Consider the following 14,985-nt stretch of genomic DNA (forward strand, 5'->3'; position numbering starts at 1 on the left):
CAGAGGTAGTTTGTAACCTGTTTGGCTTCAAGTATTTGGTATTGCAGTCTTCCAATTTCTTTTAAGAAACTGTGCTTGGATGGCCTGGAGATAGGCACCTTGAAAATACCTCAGAAATAAAGACAAGTTCTGGATAGCATTGATCCAAAAGCTACCCCGACAAAAAACCTAAGCAAGAGGCAAACCAAATTAATTGGCAACCATACAAAATCCTGACTGACATCTCATCAATATTTTTATTGATGCCATGTAATCATGTATGTAATTAAAAATTAGTTTTAATGCACTTCTATATATGCCGAGAACAAAATTTGTGCATTACATTACTTTGGCAAATAAGCGAAAATATAACTGATCCCCACTTATGAGTCAGCAGGTATTAATAAACAGACTGAGTGCAACATGCCTTGCATAAAAAGCCAGCTGACTAGCTTTCTGATGAATCTGTTCTAGGGTGCCTCTCTCCATGCAGTCATGCAGAATACTTTAGCATGAAGACAAGGTAGATCTTTGCGAGTTATCCTCACTCCTTGGCATTCTTTAATCCATAAACTCCAAAGCTGTCATTTTAAAAAAAAAAAAAAAAAAAAAAAAAAGGGGGGGGGGAGAGGGAGAGAATTAGTGTTGAACAAACAGCAAATGTTCAGATGTTGGGATAAGCAGTTAGAATTACAAATTCTTATCTAAACTATTGAATCTTCCTGCAGTTGCAAAATTGGGTTTAAAATCGCATGAACGGATTTTCTTGTAAAATTACAGGTATTTTCCTACTTTGATCTGACCAGAAATAATTTAAGAACAGCCTTTCTCACCATGTTTTGAAACTTTTGCTTTTGATACTGTCCACTGGGATGAAAAAGAGAACTTTAAAAAAAAAAAAAAAAACAATGAAACCAATTTTTGTAACTTCAGAAACAATGGTTTCTGGTCTTGTGGGCAACAGGTGGGGTCATATTTTTTTGTGTGTGTACTGTTTTGCCTGTTACCTTAAAAGAACAACAAAAATGACAAAAAGCCACAAACCTTGTCCTCTTTTTGTGAACCACATTGTACCCAATCTTGTATATTTTAAAACTCACCATTTCTGACAATAGGCTGTAAGTTCCTAAAATTTTGTCTTTGGCCTCTATTGTATTTGCATATTTCTGTCTGAAATATGACCCCATTTAAGATCCCAATTCAGCACTTAAGCATATGCTTTAGTGCTTTACAGAAATAAGGATGGACTTAAAAATATGCTACAGTGTTTCGCTAAACTGATGCACTCTCTGCAGCTGAATGTTGGGGGATGGAAGGTCTTTTTCAAGAAGAAAAGGGGTTGAGGTTACTTTAAGGTTCCCTGCTGCCTCTGGGTAAGGAGTAGAGGACAAAAAGGTTGTTTACCTAAGCCAAGGGAAAAGTAGGAGAAGCTGGCCCCAGTGGGCCACTGACCCACCATGCATACTGGAGGAGAGTGAGTATTTATTAAACTGTCCATTCCAGAAGGAATCCTCTTTCACCGTGGACCAGCATCACTAACCCTCTGTCCATGGAATCAGAGAAGGACCAATTTTTTATGACTTGCTGTGAGCATTGTGCTAGTCAACCTCTTTCTTTCAGGGCTGGGAAGGAATTGTTTCTGCCAGATTAGCCAGAGTGTGGTGTATTTTTTTCCTAACCTTCCCTGCAGGTCAGAGATTTAGTTGGGTAGGCAAGCTGAAGTTATTGCAGTTTAACAGGTGTCCAGTGCATGTACTTGTTCCATATAGATTCAGTTTCTTGATAGAACAGGAGTTGGAAGTGGATTTAGGGGAAAGCATCTCTTTAGGAAGTTGGGGAAGGGAGAGTTGGAACGCTGAATGTCTGGTGCTGGTGAGCAGCACTATACTCTTTATTGCTGGGTGTTTCCTAGATACGTGAATAAAGTGGTAGCCTAATTAAACCGCAGCCCTTGCATCATATATTTCTTCCTGCAAAGCCCAAGTGTCTTAGAGCAGCAAGAGGAGACAGCCAGAAAGGATTATCATAGAATCAAAGAAATATTGGGCTAGAAGTGAAGTGACATTGAGAAGTCATCAAATCCGGTCGTCTGTCCTGCTCTACTTAGCACCAGTGAGCCTAAGCTGGCACACTTTAGGAAAGAGTTGGACAAACTGGGAAGAGTCCAGGTTTTTCTGAACCTTGTATAATTTATTTTGTTCTCCTCTGATCTGAGGAAAGGATTTTTTTTTTAAAGTTGCATGTTCAGTCTTGAGAAAAGAAGGGGAGGGGGATCTGATAAGCCTTCAACTATGTTAAGGGCTGCTATAAAGAGGACAGGGATCAATTGTTCTTCATGTCCACTTAAGGTAGGACAAGAAGTAATGAGCTTAATTAGCAGCAAGGGAGATTTAGGTTAAATATTAGGAAAAGTTTGTATTCAATTTGTAGTCCCCTATAGCCTCCAAATTCTTTTCAACAGTAGTGCCTCCTGGCCAGGTGTTCCCCATTTTGTAGTTGTGCATTTGATTTTTCCTTCCTAAGTGAAATACTTCACAATTATCCTTCTTGAATTTCATCTTGTTGATTTCAGACCAATTCTTTAATTTGTCAAGGTGGTTTTGAATTCTAATCCTCTCCTCCAAAGTTCTTGCAACTCCTTCCATCTTGTTGGTGTCTGCAGATTTTATAAGCATACTCTTCACTCCATTATCCATGTCATTTAATGAAAATATTAAATAGTACCAGACCCAGGGTTGACCCTGTGGGACCCCACTGGATATGTCCTCCCAGTCTGACAGGAAACCATTGATAACCACTCTTTTGAGGACAGTTTTCAATCAATTGTGCACCGACCTTGTAGTAATTTTATCTAGACTGCATTTCCCTAGTTTATGAGAATGTCATGTGGTACTGTCAAAAGCCTTACTAAAATCAATATATGTCATGTCTACAGCTTCCCTGCCATCGACTAGGCCAGTAACCCTGTCAAAAAAGGAAATTAGGTTGGTTTGGCATGATTTGTTCTTTACAAATCCATATCGGCTGTTCCTTATCAGATGATATTCTACAGTTTTAAAAACTATTTGTTTTATAATTTGTTCCAGTATCTTTCTAGATATTGAAGTTAGGTTGACGGATTTCTAATTCCTCTGTCCTCTTTATTCCCCTTTTTAAGGATAGGTACTTAAGGATAGGTACCCTTTTTAAGAATGTTTGCTCTTCTCCAGTCCTTTGGGACGTCATCTGTCATCAGAGTACTCAAAATTTAATTGCTAATGGTTCGGAAAATGCATTTTGTCAGGCCCTGCCAATTGTAATACATCTAACTTACTTAATAAGCTCTGCATTTAGAACAAGTTTTGTACACATCCTGTTTTGTGTGGGGTGGATATCCATTTTGGCAAGCCAATTTATGAACCTGTTGAAGAATTTTCTCTAATTCTTCATGTCATCTTCCCTCCTAAATCATTATTATTATTATTATTTATTATTATATGCTGTGTTATGCGTTATGCACCTTTAATGGTCCAATGAAATGTGTTAACCATTTATGCTAAATAATCTGTTCCACCTTGTACTTAGCTGTGACACTGAGTACATTTCCCAGACCTGAAGATGAGCTTGGTGTAAGCATGAAAGTTTGTTTCTATCACCAACAGAAGTGGGCCTAACAAAAGGTATTCTCTTACCCACATTGTCTCTAATATTATGCCATACTTCACGTTTCTTCATTTGTAATAAACCAATTTCATTGTTTCTTTTTAATGAAAAGCGCTGAGAAACGGCTCCACCAATCCAATTAAAAACTCATAATTATCCTCTTGCTCCTTTTAGTCAGGCATCTTCTCGCCTGTGTACACTTGAACATCACTGAGGCAGAGCATTTTAGGAAAAGACACTTGTCATCAGTCACACTATCTATTTGAAGTTATACTTGTAATACAGCGTTTTCCTTAAGTTTTTGTTTCTTCCCTCTGAGAGAAGCATATAGTGGTTGAAGCTGTTGATCCAGTTACATGTGATATCTCCATGTCTGTAAATGAAGGCAATTCAGATCTTTCCACAAAATCTTTTTTTGAAGAAACATACCTAAAAAAACCAAAATATTGTATAAACTTAAATTTTCTAGACCAAATGATTTTACAGAAAATATGGGAAAAAATAGCCTGGGATTTTCAAAGCTAAGTGATTTCAAAGGGAATTGGGTGTCCAATTTCCTTAGATGGCTTTGAAAATTGCACCCATAACACGTATTTAGGATATCAATAAGGTAAAATAGAAAGGGAAAAAGTCCCAGGAGAATTGCCCCGTCATTATCCAGTAAAACAGTTCTGCTTGACAATGAGTTATAGAAAAATGTGTGTGCATGTGTGCACACACACCAGATTTGGTAGAAAGGGACTCAAAGCTTTAGTCACAGCATATTTAATCATTTGTGGTGGCCTGCACAAATATTAGAGGTCACTGGAAATCAAATCAACACCATCCTCTAATAGGCAGGAATAATATAATTTTATATAGCCTAAGAATTTTAGTAAATGTGATCATGATAGTCACCTGACCCAACACAATAGGTTTTACATTTCTAAAAATGTTTAAATGCCTTTTACTAAAATAAATCTGAGGAGTTGTTCATTAAATATATCATTTGTTGGGGTAAATGAACAACTTGTATTTTATGCTCTGTCAGGCTGATTGCTTTGTGATTTAGCTTGTCCCCTGGTGCCACTTTCTGCTGTCATACAGAACGCTTAGAGGCATTGCACTTATGTAGCCTATAATGCACACCCTACATATATATTATCATGCTTTGAGTGGGTTTGCTAAGTGCCTGCTGCAATATAGTCTGTCTCCCTTGCAGCCATAAAAGCCTGTGGACATGTCACTGCCCCCACCAAACTGTTCAGATATTCTTTTTTTGGCACATATTGACGACAGGTTTTGACTTAGTGTAAAGAGACATGGTGTGAATGTGTCCATGCTGTCACAGTGGAAGGACTCCTTACAGTAGAGAGAGATGGCACTAGGTAGCAGCCTGCAAATTGCCCATCTCAGTCACTTTTTAGTTTTCATTTAGCCCTAGGCAAACTGACCTACCACACTGCTAGCCAGCAGAATGCTGGTTTAACACACAGGCATAAGAAACCTTGTGCAGGCATCAAAAGTTGAGGGCATGATACCCAGCTAAGAATGTTTGTTTGAAGCAGCAGTTTGCCAGCCCTGGATTTTCATTTTTAGGATTAAGAGAATGTACTGTTTAGATGAAAGAGGGAGTCATTCTACATGCCCTAAAATAGCTTCTGAGAGTGCATAAGGGTGTCTTTCTTCTTTTGAACCAGCCCCTTTTGTTGTGTTTGAGCCCCTTCAAATAGGGTAGGAATATTTTGTAAAATAGTTGAACTGATCCACTGGAGGGAAAAACAGAACATTTATGTTGAATAGAGCTGTAAAGCTTTATGAAACCAGATTGTAGTTGTTGTTATCTTTAGAACTGTTTTTGCTAGATAATATTCTAGAGTTGAAGAGATGACTTTGTTAAAAGCAGTTGGTAATAACTCCTGATATTTGTGTGTTTGTGACCATTTTATGAAATGCTGGTAAAAAGGAATAAAGAAGGAATTTGTTTATGGACTGGATTATTTTTCTTTTGTTTTAAATATTTGTGTTACAAATCTGGATCCAGTCAGTACATTCGTTTGCAATTAAGTAGAATATTTATAAAATACCAACAAAATATACATGCCAAAATTTGGCAGTGGTGAAGAACCTGGCTGGCTTTCAAGCTTCCCGATGTTCTTGACACCAGAAATAACTTCAGAAAGATAGTGGTTAGAGCTTTTAGAATATAAATAGTTTCTATATAATAAAGATCAAACACTACTTTGAATTGTCTGAAATACATTGGTTTAATTCCAGTGATCAAATGAAATCATGAATATCTGTTTCATTTTTTATGATTCCTTCCAGTATTGTAAGAGAGAGCCATAGTAGATTATTCTTGCATGAGACAGATAATAGAGGCAACGTTTTAAGCCACTAACCTTAATGCTGATAAAAAGCCTATGCAGAAATGCCTGGTTTTGGTTTAATAAAGGTGTAAACCTATAGAATCCATCTACATTTGTTATATAATCTGAATACGTTAAACTTTCATAACAGCTAATTTGCATTAAATCTAAAATGGAGCATATTGAATAAAATGTTTACATATACAAGTTTTGTGGACTGATATACATTTGTATGTGTGACCTAGGCAACTTATACAACATTGAAGATATCTACTGCAAGTGTACAAAATTAATTAAACAGGCTTTCTAAAATCTGATGCAGTTCAGGCAAATCATTAGTCTAATTTCTCAGATGTTTTCCAAACAAATGTGAACAAACCAAATTTAACTTTGACCCATTGTTTATAACATTGATAGGGAATTTGCTGTCAGGACAGAGTTGTTACAGATGGGTTCATTAACAGTCTGAGTCATGATCAAGTCAATACCTCATTTTAAAAAGAGTAAATTCCAGCTTGTGATTGAACAGGGATATTCTTACAGTCTGAATGACTTATGAGTAGTGAGAAATTACTAAGTGGGTTACTGGCAATTTACTGAGAAGCACATGGAGAGACAAGGCTTTATTACCATTCCCAATGAGCCTTGGAGGGGAGTTGAGGGAGTTCAGAACTTGCATGTTCAGGTCACCAGACAGCTTTGTTTTACTGCTGTTTTCCTAATGTTCTAATTTAACTTGTAAAGGAAATTGTATCTGGTGGCTTATGCCATTTTTACCTGTTTATTTTAACTATCTTCCTCTCCTTTCCCTGCAAAGTTTAATTTTCTGATGATAAGTTTGCACTGGAAAGACAGTGAAATACTTGATCATTCCTTTGTGTCCACCATTTTTCTCATATTTTAACATTGGAACTCACAACAATACCTCTTCACATCAGTGAATAGCAGAAACTCAGCAAATGGAAAAATATTGTAATACATAACTGCTTCAGGAATCTTCCTTCCAATGTCAGAACTATAGATCCCTTGTAACATCATCTGTTTTGACAAGTGTCCATTTGCACCTACAGCACTGTTTAATCAATAAATATAGTAGCTATCTGACTTTACACTATTATATACTCATTTTCTTGACCCCTCTTCTTTTCCACCCTATCAACCCCCACTCACAAAATCTGGCCCTTATTGGGAGGCAGAAAATGTTTTTATGGCCTAATCATCTGGCAGTGATGATGGTACCTTGTACTTGAGGGAAGGGAAAGGATTATGAAGGTAGAACAGGTGTTATGTTAACTCTTCATTTTTTTTCATGCGGCACTTATTTTCACCATCTTCCAAAATCACTTTGCGGTAAACTATGCCATCCAGTTGGAAGGTTTGAATTATTTCTAACTATGTAAGATGATCTTAGTTTCAAAATAAACAGATACTTTTGTGGCAAAAAAATACTTTAAGGTTACAGAGAATCCTTAGAAAAGGTAAAAGTGCACTTATCATAAGAGCTCTCAAGTATTCATATTCTGGCTCCTTTTATGATTGGCTATAGCTGGGTAGGAAAGATTCATCTGGGGCAGTGGAACAGATCAAAGAGAGGCTGAGGTCTGAATCTTCACCCTGTGCCCTTTTGTTTTCTTGTACTTTATGGTTCTGGAAGCCACAGAAAGAAGGGATGGAAGTGTTGCTCTGTATTGTCTCCCTGTCTCTCCACACCCTCTGAGAGTCCGGAGTAGGCATTTTGCTCAGAAGGTTGTTAATTAATTTATTTATGTTGTGGTAGTATAGAATTGTTGAACTGGAAGGGACGTTGAGAGGTCTTCTAATCCAGTCTCCATCACTTGAGGTAGGACCTAACATTATCTAGACCATCCCTGACAGGTGTCTGTCCAACCTGCTCTTAAAAATCTCCAGTGATGGAGATTCCACCACCTCCCTACGCAATTTATTCCAGTGCTTAACTATCCTGACAGGAAGGCTTTTTTCCCCTAATGTCCAACCTAAACCACCCTTTCTGCAGTTTAAACCCATTTCCTCTTGTCCTGGTCTCAGAAGTTAAAGAGAGCAATTTTTTATCCTTCCTCCTTGTAAACAACCTTTTATATATTTGAAAACTGTTATCCTGGCCCCTCTGAGTCTTCCCTTCGTCAGACTAAACAAACTCAGTTTTTCCCAACTTCCTTCATAGGTCATGTTTTCTAGACCTTTAATTATTTTTGTTGCTCTTCCCTAGACTTTCTCCAGTTTGTCCACATCTTTCCTGAAATGTGGTACCTGGAACGGGACACAATACTCCAGCTGAGACCTTATCAGTGCAGATTAGAGTGGAAGAATTACTTCTCGTGTCTTGCTTACAACACTCCTGCTAATACATCCCAGAATGATGTTTGCTTTTTTTGCAACAGTGTGACACTGACTCATGTTTACCTTGTGATCCACTATGACCCATAAATCACTTTCTGCAGTACTCCTTCTTAGGCTGTCATTTCCCATTTTGTACGTGTGCAACTGATTGTTCCTTCCTAAGTGGAGTATTTTGCATTTGTCCTTATTGAAGTAAATAGGATGAAATTCACATCACTTCTCCAGTTTGTCTAGATCACTTTGAATTTTAAGCATAACCTCCAAAGCACTTGCAAATCCTCCCACGTGGTATTGTCCACAAACTTTATAAGTGTACTCTGTATGCCATTATCTAAATCACTGATGAAGATATTGAACAGAACCAGACCCAGAACTGATCCTTGCAGGGCCCCACTCGATATGCCCTTCCAGCTTGACTGTGAACCACTGATTATTTTCTGTGAATGGTTTTCCTACCAGTTATGCACCCACTTTATAGTAGCTCCATCTAGGTTGTATTTTCCTAGTTTGTTTGAGAATGTCATGAAAGACCATATCAAAAGCCTTACTAAAGTCAAGATATACCATATTTACCACTATCTCCCTAACCCCATCCACAAGGCTTGTTACCCTGTTAAAGAAAGCTATTAGGTTGGTTTGACACAATTTGTTCTTGACTGTTACTTAATCACCTTATCGTCTAGTAACAGACATACTAAAAGGTCAGTATAATACCATGGACAACTATTATAATTGCCACTTAGTCATACATCTGTTTTTTCTCAGACATGGCAAGCAACTGGATGACTGCACCAATAGTTCAAACTTGAGTTTCAGGTGGATCATCCTATGTCTGAAAAATGTCTGAATGATGACTCTGCCATAGGTAATCTAAAACTGTTGCATTTATAACTGCCAGGGTGTCTCAGACAATAAGTGAGTAATCTGTCCTTCCTTATTGAGGTAGATGCAGATTTCCCCTGAAAAATATTTCTTAAGGATCTTCTGATACAGCACTTTCATCAACTCTGAGCCATCATGCTCTAACCCATGGCTTGAGTATCACATAGCCAGTACAGTGCTTGCAACCCTTTTTGGCCTTAAGAACAAGATGAGCCTGGGATTTGATCCTGGATCTCATCCTTGTCTCTAATATGCCAAGTTTTCCTCCTTGAAAGTTCCTTGAAAGTTTCCTCCTTGAAAGTTCATGACGTTTAGGGCGTTTGAGCCAGACTAAGGTGTCATGCTGACCAACCCTCTCTTCCCCCCCCGCAAGCATTGTTCAACAGTACCAGCTCCTATTTCCGGGTACATCTCCTCTAAAAGACACTGTTCTTCAGAACAATCCCCTTGACTGATATAATAGGACAAAGAAACTTGGCACTCACAACTTTTCCAATTTCTCACCTGATGAGAGAGAACAGTAAATGTACCATAGCCACTGAGAGGTTTACAGGTTGTCTTTTTGACATATTGAGCTAACAGAGAGGCTGTCAGTTTTGTTTTGCAATACTATAATTACCTGTACTGAAATCCTGGGGGGTTTGTCAGGCGGATGAGATGCATTTCAAATTGCAGATAAACTATAATATGGAAAATAAAGCAAATATTAAAAAAGCATTAAAGGTTTATACCCTTATAAACAATAAAACCATCTCAAAAATACAATTACTCTCTTTTTCTGGCAGTCTTCCTCCAAGCATCAGTGTGGGTTGGCTTGCCTAATGCATTCCCTGGCCTCCAGCTGTCATAACTTTGCCACCAGCTTGAATGTCAGAATACATAGGGATTGCTGGTAATGCTACTTTTTGAAGTGGCTGGCAGGTCTGAGGCTGAGTATGCTGCAGGCTAGACAATCTGCTTCAGAGACTTTATGTATTGCTCTGCCACACACCTGGTCTCAGGTTTGATCCATTCAACGAGCAAAAGTTGGTTCCAAACTTAAGTTTATCACAGGACCGTTCAAAATACAGTAGTTCAGCTGCCACCTGAATCAATTACTAGCCTATTTTATTTCCACACCTGTCGTGTGGAATTTGGGGATGATCTTGCAACTTGCACAAAAATGATGTCAGTTACAGGGTGGCGTGCACCTTAGGCCCTTTTTAGTCCGTTTTAAGTTACTCAGTGGGAGTTCTGCACCTTAAAATTCTACACCGAAAAAATTAAATTCTGTGCACAATGTTTTAAAATTTTGTACATTTTATTTGTCAAAATTACATACTCTAATCCTGCCACTTTCAATTATTTTGGTACTTTATTTCAAAATACCTGTCAGCAAGTATGTCTGTAACAATACAGACAACAAAAAAAGATTCAAGCAATGTTTTTTGATCAATAGATTCCTTAGAAGGCATATTAATAAAGAACTTTGAGTAATTCATTTAAACTACATCACAAACTTATTTTCCCGCACACTTCAGAAACTGCAAAGGCTTGGGGGCGTCGGCTAGTGGAGAAGCTGAGGGAGAGGGAAGTAATTGCTGGGAAGAAACCTGGGACTGAACTTGGGGGGTTGTTGGGTGTAGGTGGAAGAAGTATGGAACAGTTTTTTTGGGGATGGGGAGAATTGTTAGGGAGTTAGAGAGTCTCCCCTATGCAGACTGTCACTAACCCCTAGCCTGTTCCTTTCAATCAGGCACATCTGTTCCTGTCCCCATATGACCCTTCACGCCTACTCTCCTCTATCCCCATGGTGGCCCTGAACTCCACTTCTGTTCAACCACTAGGTCAGTGTTGTCACCCCACTAGCTCCTGTGTGTCCCCCCAGCAGCCAAATGTGCCCTGCTCTGTCCATCCCCTTCTTCCCCCATATCTTGTGCCTCCTCACCTGGCCCTGTAGGCAGGGCGCTGTGAGGAAAGAAGCCTCTGCCCCCTCCCTCTCCATAGCTGGCTGTTCAGGCTGGGGAACTAGAGTTGCCATCTTGTCTGGTGCCACATCAGCCTCTGGTGGGAGAAAGGTGTAATTGCAGCTTCCCTTTGCCTTCCCATCAGAATCAATTATTCTGCAGCGGATATTAATTCTGTTTGTGCAGTGGTGCAGAATTCCCCCAGGAGTATCAAGTTTACCTTCTTAAGTGACAGGCCTGGCTTCCTGCACCACACTATGGATGGAAGCATGTGATGTGAACATTCTGGGATTGGGTCTCTGGGTATCAGCCCTTCTGTGTCCCAAGTGACAGGTCCAACTTCACTTGGCACTTTACAAGCCTTTATACTCAGAGGACCTGTGATCAGTGAGTTGACTAAAGCAGCTCAAAAGCATCATCTTCAAAACCAAGAATTTAGTCTTTCACCAGAGGCACAAATCACACACAGCAAGATAAAGCAATGAAAGGTCTATGTGCTTTGTTCTGACATGCACCTTAATCTTTCCAGTTTTTGGTAAATTCCTGTCAGCCCAGTTAACCCTCATCTGTGTGCTTTTTCTGTCTCTTTGTATTCCCTAGCCAGTCTGACAGCTTACTCTGACGCTTTCTGAAAAGCTTCTGATCAGTCACTCAACCTTCACTTTTTCTAGGCCCTGGGGGCTCTAGTGCTGTCTTTGATCTCTCTCTTCTCAGCCTTGGCAAAACAGCTATGTGACCAGGTTTGGGGCTGAGGAGTCACCTCTTCATGGCTATCAATTTAGCTTGTGTGTTTGAGTGTGTGTTGGGATGTTCCTTATCTAGGCCATTGTTTTACCTTCCTGTTTCATTCCCCTAGCAACCTCTCTTGATTTAATTCTGTAACAAGTAACCCTTCACAGCAAACACAGAGGCATGTGTCATATTCATAAAAATAATACAGGTATGTTCCAGTTTTTCTGAAGGGACAAATTCTAACCCTTGGATGCAAGTGAATATTTCCTATTAGTTAACATAAACCTCATGTTGCTGAAATAGAAACTGGCTCACCATGTCTCTCTCCTCACAAAGTAACCTTCTAATAGTTCTGACTGATCTCTCTCCTTGCTTCACCTCCCTCTGCTCCCTGTCCCACTTTGGCAATCTTTGATAATGAAACATTACATTTGACTCCAAATATCCAGGACGTAACAAAGAACTTTCAACAAATTGAATTTATTTTGTTTTCTCTCTTAAAAAAAAAAAAAAAAAAAAAAAAGGCATTACTTATTATATAGCATCAGCAGTGTGCTAGGCAATTTACAGATAACATGAAGAGAAGGTCATATAGTACTCTAGAGGAGTAACTGACTAGAATATCTTTATATGCTGAAAAATAGTGATTTCTTCTGTCTGGTATTTAAGGTCCGACTAAGAGGTGATATCAAATTTTGACTAAATGTTCATGTTTGGCATGAATGTTGAACAGTGTAAGCCTATTTTGATGATTCTTTTGTGAACTACCTGGACTAAAAGTTGTGTAACTAGAAGACAACCAAATAAAGAAAATAATGGAAAATCCTGGCTATCAGGTGACAGGGTTGTGCATTTTGAGTAGTGGAAAATACTACAAGTGGAAAGAGCTCTGTCTAGGTGTTGGAATAACACTGTTCTTTGAAGCACACAACTAGAACAGTTTCAACAATAATTAAAGAATATTACCAGATCTTATCACTGATTTATGCATGTAAGTCAATAATCCTGGCACAGCATATGTGGATGAGGTATTGTTGCTAAAAATGCGCCTATTGAGTGAGATTAATAAAATGCAGTTGGTTAGTGGACAGAAGCACTGGGAAGTGTTCTAGCAGTGGGAAGTGATTTCCAAGATTCAATGGAAAAAATATCAAGGCCTAACTGCAGTATTAACTGACGTTTTAAAAGTTAATGACATTTACATAGAAGAAAGCATTTTCAAACAGATAGTAAATACATAATATTTTAACGGCATACTTTTTTGTTAACATTCACAAATGTTGAAAATACAGGCTGCATAGGATCCTTATTACTGCCGGGAGAGTCAAAATATTAAGTTGTGATCAGGATTGGTGCAGTGTAGTACAGTGGAGGAAAGAAGAACATACACCATTCAGTCAATGAAGAAGCACTAATATAGATTTCAGCATGTGCAGAAATTACGTTTCTATTGGTACAAAACAGCTCTAAAGGAGGATGTTCATGTGGCACACAGCTATCATAGTGTATTCTACATAATCTTCCCTCCCTGCAGACATTACAAAGGGAGGGTTGGGGCATCCCGACATGCCAGTGATGCCCAGTAACTGTACCAGCCATGTGTGTTCATTGGTAACTGGTATAAATTATAAAAGCTCCTGTCTGCCCTTTACAGTGTGGAACCAGCCTATTGCCCAGACAGCTCAAGGTAAGGGGCAGAGAGGTGACTATAAAAGGCATGTGTACCCCTTCCCCTCCTAAACTGTTCCAGGCACTCCTTGGCCAAAGCTGAGCATCATAGCGCAGGTGAAATAGGGGCATGGTATCAAATTTGTCAGTCATCCTTTTTACTTAATCAGTTTTTCTTGTGTCCTTACACCCCACTCAAAAATCTTTCCCTTTCCTCTCAAAAGCAGGCAATTTGTATGCTGAAGCATCTTCTACAGAACCTCAGCTTCATATTTCATGACTCTGCCAGATTTTTAAGACAGTGAATAGGTTGGGATTCAAATAAGCCTCTTTAGAGTTCTGGCTTCAGTTCTTATATCAGACTTTGACTCGGGAAGATGTAAATTCCTTCCCTCATCAAAAACATTCCTAAAATCAATACATTTTGTTCTCCATAGCAAGCTCTTAGATCACCAATATCTACATAATTATTCATGTTTTTTGCCAAATGTGGTTAGGCATTTGCAGGAATTCTGAACTTCTGCTTCAAATGAAGGTTTTAACAATTTAAGGAAACAACTGAAGCTCAAAGATTGTGATAGGGAAAAATAGTTTCCTATCACACTCATTGTCATGAATGATTAGGCTTCACAAATCAGCCATTCTTATAGGGGAATTTTATAGCAACATGAAGTAATTCTAATAACTCTAATTTTCCAGAACACTAGAAATAGCAGATGGCAGCCTGAAGACTGACTGAACTGTTACAGCCTTGGCTAATCCAAAGTAACATATTTTAAAACTAACACTGATTATCGTGTGAGGTGTAGCATTACAAACATCAGATCTCCCAATTTTAATTTTTAAGTTGTACTGGGTCTGTACATTTTTCCTTTTCTTAGTTCCCTCCTTCATCCTGTTAGTTATTGCTACACTTGCATCCATCAAGCTAAATTCTTTTTCTTCTTTGGTGTTGGGATTTTTCACATTTGTAGGCCAAGGTCATATTTATGAATTAGTTATTGGCATACATTTTAAATTATTAATCCTTCCTTGTAAATCAGTTCTCCCAGCACCATTATTGGTTTTGGTCTTCTCAGACTCTACCTCCAACTTGTCTATTTGTCTGATAATGTGTTGCCTAGAATAGAATGCAGTATTCCAGGTACTGGTTGCATTGCAGGTATGTAGAGAATAAGGACTGTATTCTAAGCTCTGTAACATATATGCAGCCCAAAGTTGTATAGCCCCTCCCTTCTGCCTCCCCCTCCCTCCCCCCAGCCATACTTACATCCCTCTGCAATGGGAGACTTCAAAGAGAAACACAGTAAGTGGTGTTGAAGATTTAGTGGTTGCACCTTTACTACTTAGTCACTGGTGAAACTATGGCCCTAACAAGGAATTAGGAACTTGGAAAACCTGTTTGCTGGAAATATCTTTTTTGGATGGGA

This window comes from Emydura macquarii, unplaced genomic scaffold, assembly GCF_026122565.2.
Source record: "Emydura macquarii macquarii isolate MOO-44397 ecotype Brisbane River unplaced genomic scaffold, CSIRO-AGI_Emac_v2 contig_2846, whole genome shotgun sequence".
NCBI lineage: Eukaryota > Metazoa > Chordata > Testudines > Chelidae > Emydura > Emydura macquarii.